The sequence below is a fragment of the Chiloscyllium punctatum genome, chromosome 18 (assembly GCF_047496795.1).
Source record: "Chiloscyllium punctatum isolate Juve2018m chromosome 18, sChiPun1.3, whole genome shotgun sequence".
Lineage (NCBI taxonomy): Eukaryota > Metazoa > Chordata > Chondrichthyes > Orectolobiformes > Hemiscylliidae > Chiloscyllium > Chiloscyllium punctatum.
Window position 1 is genome coordinate 88,343,449 of NC_092756.1, and position 15,918 is coordinate 88,359,366.

The window sequence follows — 15,918 nt, forward strand, 5'->3', positions numbered from 1 at the left end:
AGTAATATTATAGATATTTTTAATCAATCTGTTCAGACATATCATGATACAGCTCTGGAACTTGAACCCAGCTCTCATGGCCTAGAGGCCAGGACACCACCATCCGACTGTAAGGTAGACTTTAAGTCCATGGAAGTTCAGTTCATAGTATGGCCAAACATGTTGATTCTCAGACTTTAAATCCTTCCAAAATACCACAATAGGCAGAAACAGCAGGGTGTCTCCTTGGCAGCCATCTTGAAGAAGGCAATGCAGATATTTTGCACATAAGTGTGGATTAATCAAATGGGAATCCATGGACACCAACACCTACTAAGGGGTGGGTACCTGAGAAGTGAAAGAGAAATAAATTGAACCATTAGCAATGGCTTGGCATGCCAGTAAGACCTTAAGAAATAGGAACAGGAATAAGCTGTTCAACCTCTCGAACTTGCTCCACTATTCAGTATTCATGGCTGAACCAACATTTCTTGCATCCACATTCCTGCCCTTTCCTCATAACACTTTATTTCCCCTTCTGATCAAGAATCCAAATCTGCCTTAAACACATACGAAGGCACTGCCCTCACAACTCTCTATGGCAAGGAGTTTCAAAGACTTAAGAACCCTTTGACAGGAAAAAATTCTTATCTTTTTCTTTGATTGGTGTCCCTTTATTCTGTCACTATGCTGTCTGGTCCTAGATTCTCCCTCAGAAAAACATCCTCTAGCATTCACCCTGTCAACTTCCTTAAGTGTCCTATATACTTCAATGAGATCATCTCTCATCCTTCTAAACTCCAATGTGTCCCAACCTGTTTAGACTTTGCTCATCAGAAAATCTCTCCCTACCAGGGACCAACCTAGTGAATCTTCTTTGAACTGCCTCCAATGAAATTATCTTTCCTTAAATAATAGTCAACTCCTACTGTTTTAACATTCGATGAATTATGAAATTAGTGTAATTTCTGTTTTATTTTTGGAAAATAAAATCTGATTGCAAATGACAAACATTGATCCACTGCAAGGGAGCGAGAACCACTCTAGTCGTTTCCCATTGGGCAATGTTGCTATCAATCAAGAGTCGTCTGTTGGCTCTTCCCCCTTCTCTCCCTCTCGCTGCTGTAACAAGTAAACGTCAAGTGAAGTTCCAGCAGCGAAACGAGGTCAGTTTCAAAGGAGCAACAAAAAGTTTAGGTCTCGTAGGGAGACTGGAGACAGATAGCTGAAGATAAGTTCACGTCTTTCAATAAAATGTGTAGCTGTTAACGCAAGCTGCAACAGACTAATTGGTAAGTTATTTGCTGTACCGTATATATAATTCATGGTGATGAATTTTAGCTCAGTGCCAAATTGTAGACTCTTGTCAATCTTTCGAGAGTGAAAATCGAACAAAACAGTTGTTTAACATGTTTGAAGCATACAAAGAGACGCCAAAGTTGTTGGAAGTTTTTATCTTTTAATACATAGAGGTGTTTCAGCGACAAATTGAAATGTCTGAACAGCATTTCATAGTCATTATTAAAATGTGCTATTGCTTTCCCCAATCTAAACATGCTCTGTTAAATGGCTTTTAAATTCCTGGAGTGAGAATGAGAGGCTGCAATTTGAATCTCAAGCCTGGCATTGTTCACTCCGCAAGCAAATTCCTGATGTGAGGAATTCCAGTGTGAAACCCTCATCAGACCTGACTAAAGCGACCTGTTCACACATCTCTGCTGCAGATTTCGACTCTTCCTGTTTTTAAGGATCTTTTTGGTTTCAAAAACAAAGCCTTCTGAACAGAAGTTTGAATTGTTTTGCACTCGTAATTGTGTCCCTTGATGGATCAAATTTGCGACACAGCCGGTGAATTAGTTCTTTGAACAAAGTAAGTCTCCTCAATTATCGCTTTTTTTTAAAAAAAGGGTGAAATTAATCCTCCCTCCCTAACGGTAATAGATCGAACTTTTGAAAGAATCATTTGGGTTGCCTTTATAAACCAGTTTAATATGTCCCGGCCGCCCTGTTTTATTTATTTGCTGTTTCAACAGTCTCTTAAATTATATATTTTTTTAAGAAAATCAGTTTATTTCACGAGCTTTGTGAAACGAAGGGACTTGAGAACTATAATAGTATATTCTCCTATTAGCAGGTATTTTGAGATTTTGGTTACTTTGTCATATGGAAAATAATAAATTTCCTTTGTTCAAAATGAAGTGTGATGACAAAGATGAATGAATGACTGTTGGTGATTTAGAAATTGATAGTTTATTCAGCAGGTCACAACCCATGGGCTGTGATCATTATTAACTCTGAAATTAGGTTTGAGCCCAAACATTGCCTGAAGTACTCATTATAGAATGTAATTGTCAACTGTGGGTCAGTTAGGAGTCTTTGATCCAGTTGTGGCTTCAAGTCCCATTCCACAGTCTGGAGGGTGTCTAGACTGATGCACCAGTGTAACACTGAGGGAGTGCTGCACTGTCAGAGGGGATCACTTTCCAGTGAGGCTAACAGGTCTTCTACACCAATTCCGTCCTGTGAAAACTGACATTGTCTGTTTTATAGATAAAAGATCTTGTGATGCTTCTTTTGAAGCAGATGGTATCCCTCCTGTCCTGGGCATTGTTTGCCATTCAATCAACATCATTCAAAATCACATGATCATTTTGTGTGTGTGTGTGTAAGAGATCTTGCTGTGCATAAATTGATTGCTGTCTGTCCTACAGTGTGGCAATAATTTAATTAATTAGCTAATGAAGTGGGTTGGGATGTCCTGTATATTTGGAAGACTTCTATATAGATGCTATTTCATTTTTGCGATCTAAACCCTTATAATTACTCTAATGTTTCCATATGGCAGCTATGGAGTGAGTTTGCCTGTTAATGGATGTATGGAAAGAGTTAATTAATTGTGGAGTCATTAATGTCGATTTATAATGTAGCAGTCAGTAGTTAAGTCAAATTAAAGGTTGCTGCCCAGTGGTTAATTGCATACAAATGGCATGTACAGTGCAGCCTTATTAGAATATTGGTTCAGTCCAAACAGAGATCTGGCATTTAGGAGTCTGACTGTGAGGAATCAGGCTGGTGAGGTTGCATTAATCTGATTAGCTATTTCCATTCTGTGTAGTTTTATGCAAGTGAAGCTTTCTGTCTGCGTTGCATTAAGTTGTGCAGGATTGCTTTGCAGCAGGGCAACTTGGGCCTCCTTACTGGTAAATCTAGTTCAAATCCTAGTCTGGACTCATATTTCTGCAGCTCCTTCCCCTAGAGTGTATGTGTATTGGAGGTTTTTTTGGTCAGATTGACAGAAAGGAAACTCTATGTCAGAAGGGCTGGGGTTAGGTAGGCTCTTCCTGTCCTGCTCGATGTGCCTCCTGGTGGAGCAACAGTGGAACAGCCTAGAAAGCAGCTGCTAGTTTAACCATCTTCCAAAGTAAAGAAATGATATGCATGCAGTTGCCAGACACAGGAAGAAGTAAAATTGAAGGGGAAAAAAAATTAGCATCAGAAATTCGAAATGACGATTTTACTGGCATTTTCTGCTGAAATATTATACTATCTGTTTTATGAGCATATAGATCAAGTCTGGCCCGCTGCTCACCATGTTGTATAAAGAATCCTTACCACAGACATCTTGCTGAAAGATAACATCAGGGATTTTGCTGCCATAATCCTCCATTTAGGTTGGGATCTTCAGGATGCCCGAAACGTCAATTCTCCTGCTCCTCGGATGCTGACTGACCTGCTGCGCTTTTCCAGCAAAACATTTTCAGCTCTGATCTCCAACATCTGCAGTCCTCACTTTCTCCATCTTCAGGCTATGACTAGTATAATGTGGCAAAAGAAACCTTCTCAAAGAGGCTTTTGTTTTAAACAAGATTTTGTTTGTTGCATGATAGCAACTAGGTACAAGTTTGGTATGGAAGGTTGGTTAGTTCACTTAGCTGGACAGCTGGTTTGTGATGTCAAGTGATTCCAACGGTTCCTGCACCAGCTGAGGTCACCATAAAGATCCAGCCTTCTCAACTTTGCCTGGTGATCCTCAGGCTAAACCATCACTAGTCACCTTGCTCTAATAAGAGTACAACCGTATGGTCCTCTGGGACCATGGCAACTTTATCTTACGATTTGGTATAGATTGTGTTACTAAGACTATAAGGAGAGCTTGATAGTCGGTCTTGTCTCCTTCGGGATCCAGAGCTATCTTCTTACTAAAGTCTGTTTGCACTCTCCATACTGGCCATGCTTAATGCGCTCCTCAGTATTAACTCATACTGAGTGGAACCCACCCTATACAATATGCCAGTTGGCAGCTTTAAAACCTGAGATGTACCCATTTTTGTTAGGCAGGAGCAGTAAGTGTAAATAGATGAAGATACAGATCATCAACAGTTAGATGAATGTCAGAACAGTCCAAAGGGTCTGAACTGCCTTCTCCATTTTCTATCTCTGTTTTTGCTCAACACCCAGTTATTTGACCAAGCTTTTTGTCATCTACTCATTGTCAGTTCATTGTCAAGCCTTATTTGATAAAGGTAAAGTTGCCATAGTCTAACCAAACCATATGGCTGTGCTCTCAATAGAGAGACAATTGGTGATGGTTTAACCTAAGGGTCACCATGTCTCAGATGAGGGAAAGTTGCTGAGAAGGAGGGTCCTTCATGGTAACCTCCGCTAGTACAGGAATTGAACCCACATTGTTGGCATCACTCTGCATTGCAAACAAGCCATCCAGCCAACTAAGCTAACCATAACCCCCATCCTCCACTTCTTGGCTGGTAATGCTCCCATGAAGTACTGTTGGAGCATTTGTCTATATTGTACATAAAGGTCACTAGTCAGGGGCACAGATTTAATGTAATTGGTAGTAAGGTTCAAAGAAAATTTCAGTAATTTGGTTATTCAGAGGGTAAAGGCTGGACTTCACTCCCTAACGGAGCTGTAGAGGCAAAACTTCTCATCAGTTTATTTAAAAATAACACTTAGGTATGCACTTAAAGCACCATAAACCTCAGGGCTATGGACCAAAACGTAAAGTAGGATTCAGGTGAATTGCTTTTGCACTGAGTATGAACGCAGTAGCTGAAGAGTGTGGCACTAGAAAAACACAGTAAGTCAGGCAGCATCTGAGGAGCAGAAGAGTCAATGTTTCAGGCCTAAGCCCTTCATCAGGAATTCCTGACTCTGGCTCTTCAGCATCTGCAGTCCTCGCTTTCTCCATGGACACAATAGGCCAAATAGCCTCCATGCATGTCATAAATCTTTATATGTTCCTGTAGCTGATCCTATCTTAAAGGTGCTGCATAAGTGCAACTGCCTATTATCATTCTTGTTCAGCTGAATCAATGTTTTTTCAACAACCTGTACTATGATGAAAGTCTTGCACGTGATGCGATGATGAAAGTCTTGCATGTGGCATACACACTCTTACTTCCAGTACCATAATTTTCTGTCAGCATTTCTAATGCAAGAACTCCATGTTGACATTCACAATTGCAAAATTGCCACATCAACATTTGCCTTTCATGTTGTAATGTCAGGTTTCCTGACATTGGATGGCACTGCTGTGTCTCTTTCATGTTTGCCACATTCGTGAATTTCATGCACCAGGGTTGGAAAACCTTTTTGTTTTGGATCTGACTAATATGAAGTCATTAAGTAGAGTGGAGTAGGTTTTATTTGTCATTTCTACCAGATACAACTAATACAGTAAAAACTGATACAGCATTCTTCTAGGGCTAACATGCTACATGGACAGCACAAACTACACGATCATACAAAGGGTGGCATAGAGTGCACAAGAAGAGCAAAACACGAATATTACAGTGTAATAAAACAATGATAATTAATAGACATTGTTCTAGCAGCAATTCAAAGTTGTGCAAAGAATTTCAGATGGAATAGAGTCCGATCATGCAGTGGTGTAAAGGAATGGGTCCCTTCACTATGACAATACTCCCTGAGTGGCTACCTTCACTGCACTGACAATTCTTCTCCTTTGACAACCACTCATTGCCATTTATGTTTGCTGCGTGAGCTGCTGGCACAATATAGTCGACCTCCTTTGATTCCATACAATATCTCATCATCCCACCTTGGATTAATAGGCAGGGTTTTAATTGCTCCCCAACATCACAAGCCATCTGCCTCTCTCTCTGCACGAAACAGCAAATGAAACTGCAGAGGCTGTCAGCCTGTAATTCAGTGTCCAAATCAGTGCATTCTAAGAAAACAATATGAAGCAGACAGAAGCTGACAGCCTCCAAGTAAGCACGAAAGTGAATGAATGCTAAGAAAGCAAGCTAAGAGCCATAAGCTAAACTAAGCCATTGTGGGCAGCACGGTGGCACAGCAGTTAGCACTGCTGCCTCACAGCGCCGGAGTCCCAGGTTCAATTCCCGCCTCAGGCGACTGACTGTGTGGAGTTTGCACGTTCTCCCCATGTCTGTGTGGGTTTCCTCCGGGTGCTCCGGTTTCCTCCCACAGTTACAAAGATGTGCAGGTCAGATGAATTGGCCATGCTAAATTGCCCGTAGTGTTAGGTGAGGGATAAATGTAGGGGTATGGGTAGGTTGCGCTTCGGCGGGTCGGTGTGGACTTGTTGGGCCGAAGGGCCTGTTTCCCCACTAATGTAATCTAATCTAATCTAATGTAATCTAGTAATCTAAGATGACGTGAGGATGATGCTCTTTCAATGCAAAGGTGTGTGGATGAGAGGTCACGGAGGATTGTAGCCATGGAGCATGCTAGAAGAAACAATGGTGTGATAGCCGGGGCAGGTTTTCGGTGAGCTGCAGCTGCTGGCTACCATCGGTTTAAACTTGTCTGGAATTTGCGCCATCTCATTCCTTAATGAGGAAGAGGAGGGTTGGAAGCGGGGTGTAAATGGTCCAAGCTAGGGTTTTAATGGGTTGCAAATGCATGGAAATAAGGCTTTCACCATTCTTTGGCAAGATTCTAAAGTTGCCATTTAAGGTTTGATGGGAAAAATGAGGAACATTTTGTTGTTGTCAAGAATCTGATTTAATATTTTCATTCTCATTGTAGTCGTCACCATGGCTCTGGCCGCACCAGAGAGGGGGATAATGCAAACTCACATTGCAAATCTTGGTTGCTTAATGCATGATAATGTTCTTCCTCATGTTACCTCTGGTACTTTTACTCATCACCCTAAATCTGCGACCTCTAGTTAGAGATTCCAACCATTAGATGCCACTTTTCTAAATAAAATTAATTCTTTAAAGACTATCAAGTAGCTTTTTGTTTATTGCTGCTCAAAGGCAAACAGTCTCAGTTCTATCCCCGTAACTGTAGTCTCTCATCATTGGAACCATTCTGGTAAATATTTGGACCACTCTGGTAGTGTTGACGTGTTCACTCAACGAGCAGTGAATATCAAATAATGTTTGACACCAAACCATATAAGGCAGTGTTTCGACAGCTACCCAAAAGCTTGGTCGTTGACCACAGTTTTCATGATGCATCTTAAGGAGGGAGCAAGAACTTAAGACACAGAGGACTCAGAGAGGAATTTCTCAGAAATAGACCTCAATGTGGAGTTGCCAGTGATGGAGACATTAAAATGAGGGGGGAGTACAAAAGATCAGAATTGGCTGGAACAATTGCAACATTTAAGAGGCATTTGGATGGGTATATGAATAGGAAGGGTTTGGAGGGATATGGGCCGGGTGCTGGCAGGTGGGACTAAATTGGGTTGGGATATCTGGTCAGCATGGACAGGTAGGACCGAAGGGTCTGTTTCCATGCTGTACATCTCTATGACTCTATGTAGGCATGCAGAGACCACAACAGTTGTGAAGGCCCAAGGAGGTTACATAAATAGAGAGGGGCAGGGAATTGTGGGGGTTGGGGAGAAGCTTGAAAATGTAGACAAGCATTTTAAATTTGCCAGAGTAGGCCAGAGCATACAGGAGTCAAGGGAGGTGGACATTCTTGTATCAGAGGCATGTTAACTAAATGAGAAATCTGATACAGCATGCTCGGTAATCCCTTGAGGTCTGTGAACTCATGATCGACTTCTAAACGATGGACTGCCCTGTGAAATGGCAATATGAATGATCCAGAGAGTTTTATTCAGCTCCCACATTATAATGCTGAACTGACTGCTAACAGTGCTGATCACAGAACTGATATATTATAAAAGAAACAAATATTGGGCTGTAAATCTACAATCAGTGAGGTAATTCTTTAGACAATTTTCATTAAATCAGCTTAAACTCATGATCACGAGCACTGTTAAGGACACATGCTGAATGCATATGGAGATTCTTGTTAACGACCAACATTTTTTTCTTTATTCACTTATGGGGGACATGGGCAGCACTGGCTGGCCAGCATTTATTGCCCAGCCCTAATTGCCTTTGAACTGAGTGGCTTGCTACGCCATTTCAACAGGCTCTTGAGAGTCAACCACATTGCTGTGAATCTGGAGTCACATGGAGGCCAGACCAGGTGTGGATGGCAGATTTCCAACCCTGAAAAAGACATTAGTGAACCAAATGGACTTTTCTGACAATGGTTTCGTGATCATCGGTAATTCCAGATAATTATTGAATTCAAATTCCACCAACTGCCAGTGGCAGGAATCTCACCCTGGACCCCTTAATATTAGCTGAGTTTCTGGATTAATAGTCCAGCAACAATATCACTAGGCCATCACCTACCCCTTTTAGCTTAGCAGTTTAAATCTCTGCACTTGAAAGGTCTGCTGTTTTATCCTATCTGAACACAAGGAAGAACAAGGTGAGGACCATAAGAAATAGGAACAGGCCCCTCAAATGTGCTCCACCATTGAATAGGATCATGACTGATCCAACATGCCTCATGTTCAATTTCCTGCCTTTTCCTGATAACCCATGATTCCCCTACTGATTAAAAATCTATCCATCTCAACCTTAAATATACCCATGGTCTCTGCTCCCACATATCTCTGTGGCAAGGTGTTCCAATGACTCTCCACCATCCAAGAGAAGAAATTCCTCCTTGTCTCAGTTTTGAATTGGTGTCTCTTTATTCTGAGACTTTGACCTCTGGTCCTAGACTCTGCTATGAGGGGAAACGTGCTATCAGCATTTACCCTGTCAAGCCCTTTAAGAATTGTATATGTTCCAATGAGATCACCTCTCATTCTTCTAAACTCCAGTGAATTACTCCAGTAATTTGTTCAGCTTCTGCTCATAAGTCAGTCCCACCCTACCAGTGATCATCCTAGTGATCCTTTCCTGAACTGCCTCCAATGAAATTATAGCTTCCCTTAAATAAGGGGTTCAAAACTACTCACAATACTCCAGATGTGATTTAGTACAGTTGCAGTAAGACTTCCCAATTCTATACTCTAAAACATTTGAAATAAGAGTCAACATTCCATTAGCCTTCCTGATTACTTTCTATCTATGTGCTAGGTTTCTGTGTTTCATGCACAAGAGCATCGGAGGCGAGTGGTGACCTTTCTAGAGGTTTTTAAAATCATGAGCGGCATGGATAGGGTAAATAATCATGGTCTTTTCTCCAGGGTGGGGGATTCCAAAACTAGAGGGCACAGGTTTATGGTGAGAGGGGGAAAGATTTAAAGAGGGACCTGAGGGTAACGTTTTCACACAGAAGGTGGTCCATGTATGGAATGAACTGCCAGAGGAAGTGGTGGAGGTTGGTACAATTACAGCATTTAAAAGTCATCGTATTGTATATATGAACAGGAAGGGTTTAGAGGGATATGAGCAAATGGGTGGCAGATGGGACTAGATTTATCTAGGATATCTTGTAGGCATGGGTGAGTTGGACCGAAGGGTCTGTTTCTGTGCTGCCTATCTCTATGACTAAGTCCTCCCAAGTCCATTTGCGTTGCAGCTTTCTTCAGCTCTTCTCCATTTGTACATTTATATGGTATCCAGCACTTCACGTTTTATTCAATGAATACCATTGCAATTCTCAGAATCCTCCCATGAAACCTCCTCTAAACTTGAAGTCATCCAAAACTCTCCTTTCCTGTGTCCTTCTTCCCATTGAGGCGCATTCACCTATCACCCCTGTGTTCCCTGACCTACAACAGGCAATGTTTCAATTTCAAAACTCTATTTCCAATTCCTTCCATGTCTTCTCTCTATCCTGTAAACGTAATTCCTCCAGCCTTAGGGAAGTCTGTGATCCTAGAATTCTGGCATCTTGAGCGTCCCCACTTTTGAGCTGTCCAACACTGGTCACGCCTTCAGCTGCCTGAGGGTATGTGTTCAGGAATTTGTTCTTCAGGTCACCCCTGTCGATGAAAAGTGAAGTAAGAGAGTAAAGCTGTTCCGATTATTTGACCTTACAAGGAAAGGGTTGCCAATTAGGGATACCTGACGACGAGCCTCATCCTCCTGGTGCTAATGCCCTGGAATTTGCTGCATACAAGTGTGTGGGAAACAGTGATAATCAGTTGAAAAGATAATTAGATATATGCCTGAGAGAATCTGCAAGGCTAAGGGAGTGAAGCAGGGGAATGAGACTGATTTATTGGATTGCTCCACAGAGAGCTAGTATAGACCTTGAAGGGCCAAATGGCCTTCTTCTGTGCGGGAATGACTCTATGAAATAAAGAGGCCTATAACCTGGACCGCCAATCTAATTCTGTCTATTTTACTTCAAGTTACAAACCCAAATCCTTCCCACTATGTTTAAGTTTGAACAATGCTTCAACTGTACGTTCACATCCGACACAGAATGGAAAAGTAACTTTGACAATATAAACATTTCACTTCCACTCATTGTGTCATCCATCTCCTTCTCCATCATCCCATTATGTTATTTCTCTTCTCAGCTTGATTCCTCATTTTTCTTCCAATTAATCTGGCCAATTGACCTGCCCCAAAATCTTGCATCAAAAATGTTGTTCTCCATGTTTTTCCTGTCCTCTTTCTGTCCCTGGTTAAGAACTGAATTGCAAAACAAGTTGAAATTAGTGACTCTTTTGAAAGCAAACATTAGTGAGAGTCCATGGAAATGAGATTCCAGGTCTGTGATGGATATTCATATCCGTCATGGGTCAAAGGTCACCTGCCACATTGCATGACCTCATTCCTGAAACCTTCAAGGCATGAACATTCTGATGGCCTGTTATTCTCCAACAAACCCCCTGCCCCCAGCTCCCTAAAATAAAATTCAATCTGAGAATGTGTCCCCATCTGGAAAGGTTTATTTTGTCTGAGGTAGTGTATAAGACAGTAAAACTCAGTCAGAGTTCCTGTCAAGGCTGCAGAACAACGGAGTTTGTTCTCATGATCTCACCAACCACTAAAGTTTGAGTTGGATGATGATTAATTTTTTTATGGCTTTGACAATTCCATTCTAGACTGCAGTTCACCTCACTCCCCCTGTAACCATTTCCTTTATAACCTGGAATCCAACTCCTCTCTGCATTATTTTACAGGACATTGGTGAGGCCTCTTCTGCAGTGCTGTGCCCAGTTTTGGTCGCCCTGATTAAGAGGATATTGTTAAGCTAGAGGGAGTTCAGAAAAGATTTACCAGGATATTGCTGGGAATGGAAGGTTTGAGTTATAAGGAGACTGGGACTTTTTTGACTGAAGTGTAGGAAGTTGAGGGGTGACCTTATTGAGGTTTATAAAATCATGAGGGGCATGGATAAGGTGAATGGCAGGCGTCTTTTCCCTAGAGATGGGGATTTCAAGACTAGGGGGTATATTTTTAAGGTGAGAAGAGAAAGATTTTATAAAGACATGAGGGGTAACTTTTTTTACACTATGGGTGGTTCATGTGTGGAATGAACTTTCAGAGGAAGTGGTGGATGTAGGTACCCTTATACCATTTGGATAAGTAATGAATAAGAAATATTTTGAGAGATATAGGCCAAGTGCAGGCAGGTGGGACTGGTTTAGTTTGGGATTATGGTTGGCATGGACTGATTAGACCTAAGATTCTGGGTCCACATTGTATGACTCAATGATCTTAGGAGGGTTGGACACGCTACTGCATGGCTGTCATGATTCCTGGCCTCATCTTTTTTTAGTACTTCCTTTCCTTGTTGCGGTCAATGGACAAATTAGCATCTTGGTCAGCATCTGTTGTCAATATGACCAGGACAATCTTGTCCACAGGCAGTGCTGTAAACAGAGGTTCAACTACAATTGGATAGCTATTATAATGCATAGAAAGAAAAGGTCCATTTAAGATGGCATATTTCACAACCATCAAATGTCCCAAAGTGCTTTAGTCGAGGACGTTTAGTCACTGTCGTAACGCAAGAAGTGCAGCCACCAGTTTGCACACAGTAAGCTCCCACCAGTGAATGATGACCAACTCAGTTTGGTTTTTTGTGATGTTGATTGAGAGATAAATATTATCCAGGACACTGGAAGAGGAGTAGGGGTGGGGGTGCACTGCTCTTCTCTAGAAATAGTTCCACGTAAATCTTCTGCAACATTCCCGAGCAGGTAGAGGTGCATCAGTTCAATGTCTCACCTTTAAGATGACACCCCACCAACAATGCAGCACTCCCATAGTACTGCAGTGTGGCCTTCATTATTTTGTCTTCACACCATGGAACCTTGTAACTCAGGGCTAAGAGTGCAGCCCACTGAGTCGCACTCCAGGGGGTTGAATTGGACTTACGTTATTGTCATTGAGGTTTCAATAAAGTTTAATGGCAGTTTGAAGGACTGAATGGCTGCCTTCTCCTATATTTTCTGTGTTTTTCTTCTGTGTGAGAGGGTTTGATAGAATGGATAGAGGGGGAATGTTTCCATTTGTAGAATGAAAGCATAACAAGAGGTCACTGATATCTTATTCACCAAGAAATCTATTCTTATTCATTCTTAAGATATGTGTAATATTATTCTTGTGTTATCAAAATGTAACACAAACAAGGTACATGGATTCTTTTATGTGAAGATCTCTGGACTCATTTACAGTTGAACAAATATATTTATTATATATGTAGCCTGTGCCTTAAGAGCTGCATGCAAAGAACCTGTAACTGTAGAATAACATCCAGGCATTTGGCTCATTTGCAAGTTGAGCTTTCAAAGACAACATTCACTCAATACTTTAGGGAGAGGTGGGCACTGTGAGGGATACAGAGCTTTACCTCCCCCCTCCAACTCCATTTTCATTTAGTCCCTTCCTTCTCTCCCTATCTCCCCTTCACTTTTCATGGTTTGTATTGCCCTTAATGGGCTTGGCATATAAATATCTAATTGGCTACATGTTTTTTTTAATTGGTGGTAGTTAGCTTTTAAGAAGAGAAACAAAAAAAAAGAGTCCCAGTGACTTTGGTGTCAGCAAAGTCACTCAGTTGTGTGTGATAACTTCTGGGTATAAAAAGTGGGGAAAAAATGTAAAGCAAATGAAACATTAAAGGCAACATCACTCTCAAGGTAACATCATGACTGAGTGTCACTGGTGGGGCTAGTATTTTTTGTCTATCTCTAATTGCCCCTGAAAAGATGGTGGTGAGCAGTCCATGTTATGGTGATGCGCACGCTGCTGTTGGAGATGCGGTTCCAGGATTTGACACTGAAGGAATGGTGATATTTCCACCTAAGGATGATGTGTGGTCTGGAGGGAAACTTGCAGATGGTGGTGTTCCGATCTATCTGCTCCCCTCTTCCTCTATGTGATGAAGGTCACAGGTTTGGAAGATGCTGTTGAAGGAGCCTTGGTGAGATGCTACAGTGCACCTTGTAGGTAGTATACATCGCTGTAACTGAGCATCAGCGATGGAGGGAGTGAATGGTTAAAAGTTGGTAGACAATGTGCCAATCAAGTGGGCTGCTTCGCCCCTAGATGAACTCCTTCTTGAGTGTTGTTGGAGCTGTGCCCATCAGACAAGTGGCGAGTATCCTGTCACATACCTGAATTGTACAAATAAGGAATTCAGATGAAATGTTTTTACCCTAGGAGCAGTGAGATCATGGAACTCATTATTGAAGAGAGTGGTTGAAAGCAATAACATGCATGTAAGCTGATGGCTGATAAGCCAATGACAGTTCTTCTATAACATGATGGTTGTGTTCTTGCACAATCCTGTGTTATAGAAAAATCACGCTTTAGAAACAGCGCTTGAAATGTTGGCAGTAATCGCATTACAACCAACACACATTTTACACATTTGTGTTATAGAAAGAGCAACCCCAATCCATCAATCACATTACAGTGAATTCGCATTGATAAAGCATGCTTTATAACAGAATGCCCTGTAGTGGGTTGTGTTACTAGATTTGTTTGAGAAAGACAGGATGAGGTTTGAGTGGAGAATGAAGGCCAGCATGGACTGGTTGGGTCAAATGGCCTTGTTTCTGAGCCAGCTCTCCTGCATATGAACTGATTGGAGTGTGAAATCACAGTACAGTTATAACTTTTGCCTATCCCAATCTGGTTTCTAAGTAAAGAAATAACTCCAGCCATTTACACAACTTATCGATGTTCCATAATAAAATCTAGTAGTTATATGAAGGAGACATTGAGCCAGAACAAAGAGTTTATCCATGGTAATTAACAGTGTGGGAGAGAAAATAGCTTTCAAAGAGTAGAGAGATGGACAAGGCTCCAGGGAGAGTTGGATAGTGATCTTGAGAGTGCATTCAATCAGCAAGATCTAGTTTGGCAAAAAACTCTTATCATTAATGGAATGGAGGCATATTAGAGTTCTGAAGTCTGCAGCTTTGGTGTGGGCCATGAATATTGACCTCTAAGACCCCATGGTGAACAAAACTAGGAGAAAGGTCATTGACACATCGAAAGAAATTGTGCCTTTTTCATTTTCCTGGAAATGAAAGTTTGTTTAATTGGATGAGGATGGTTGCAGGTGGGAGGCTATGTAAGAAAACCTCCAGGTAATATCCAACCAGTGCTGGCACTCCTACCATACTGAGCATAGGGAAGGAGGTGAATGTTTTGGCTGAAAGGTGAAGGACATGTTGTTACAAGTCCTGCAATGCTGGGAATAAACTGACTGCAGTGAGATCATTGTACACAATAGCATTATAGAATGTTTTCCCACAGCAAATTGGTGTCAATAGGCACCTTTAAAGTAATAGTCACAGTATGAGGAAAGCATAATACAAGGGAATATTACAGCAATGTAATTACTTTTTTAATACAGAATATGTATATTTTATACACTGTGATAACAGATAGTTACTGGGCAGAACAGTCGTGGTGTCATGGAGCTGTTAAGCACAGAAACATACCATTTGGTCCAACTTGTCCATGCCAACCCCAGATATCCTCAATTAATCCAGTCCCATTTGCCAGCATTTGGCCCATATCTCTCTCAACCCTTCCGATTCATGTATCTTGGAGGAGGCCTTTTAAATGTTGTAATTGTACTAGGCTCCACCATTTCCTCTGGCAGCTCATTCCATACACACGCCACCCTCTGCACTAAAATGTTGCCCCTTAGGACTCTTTTATATCTTTCCCTTCTCACCTTAAACCTATGCCCTCTAGTTTTGGACTCCCCTCTCCTGGGAAAAATACTTTGGTTATTCACTCTATCCATGCCCCTCATGATTTTATAAACCTGTATAAAGTCACCCTCAGCCTCCAACTCTCCAGGGAAAATAGCCCCAGCCTATTCAGCCTCTCCCTATAGCTTAAACCTTCCAACCCGGGCAGCATCCCAAGTTTTTTCTGCACTTTTCAAGTTTCACAACCTATAGCTGGGAGACCAGAATTGAACGTGGTATTCCAAAATGCCCCATGCTGCCGCAGCATGGCATTCCAATTCGTATACTCAATTCACTGACCAATAAGGGCAAACCATGAGGAGATATTTCTTCATCCAGACAGTGGTGAGCTGGTAGAATTCTCTGCCACAGAAACCAGTTGAGGCCAAATCATCTAACGTTTTCAGGAACAAGTTAGATGTACTTCTTACAGCTAAAGGGATCAAAGGTTATGGGGAGAAAGTGGGAACAGGGGACTGACTTGGATG

At 41.6% G+C, this 15,918-nt stretch overlaps 1 protein-coding gene across 3 annotated transcripts in view; it reads left to right on the forward strand.

Moving 5' to 3' along the window:
- The first annotated feature begins 1,091 nt into the window (after positions 1-1,091).
- LOC140489289 (uncharacterized) overlaps positions 1,092-15,918 on the forward strand; it is a 33,789-nt gene continuing 18,962 nt past the window's right edge. The window contains exon 1 of one of the 3 annotated variants that reach the window (XM_072588675.1): positions 1,092-1,271. The gene's annotated coding sequence lies outside the window, so the exon portion shown is untranslated. Of the gene's footprint in view, positions 1,272-1,677; positions 1,850-15,918 lie in introns of those variants that run through there. The other 2 variants (XM_072588674.1, XM_072588676.1) reach the window with 2 other exon arrangements.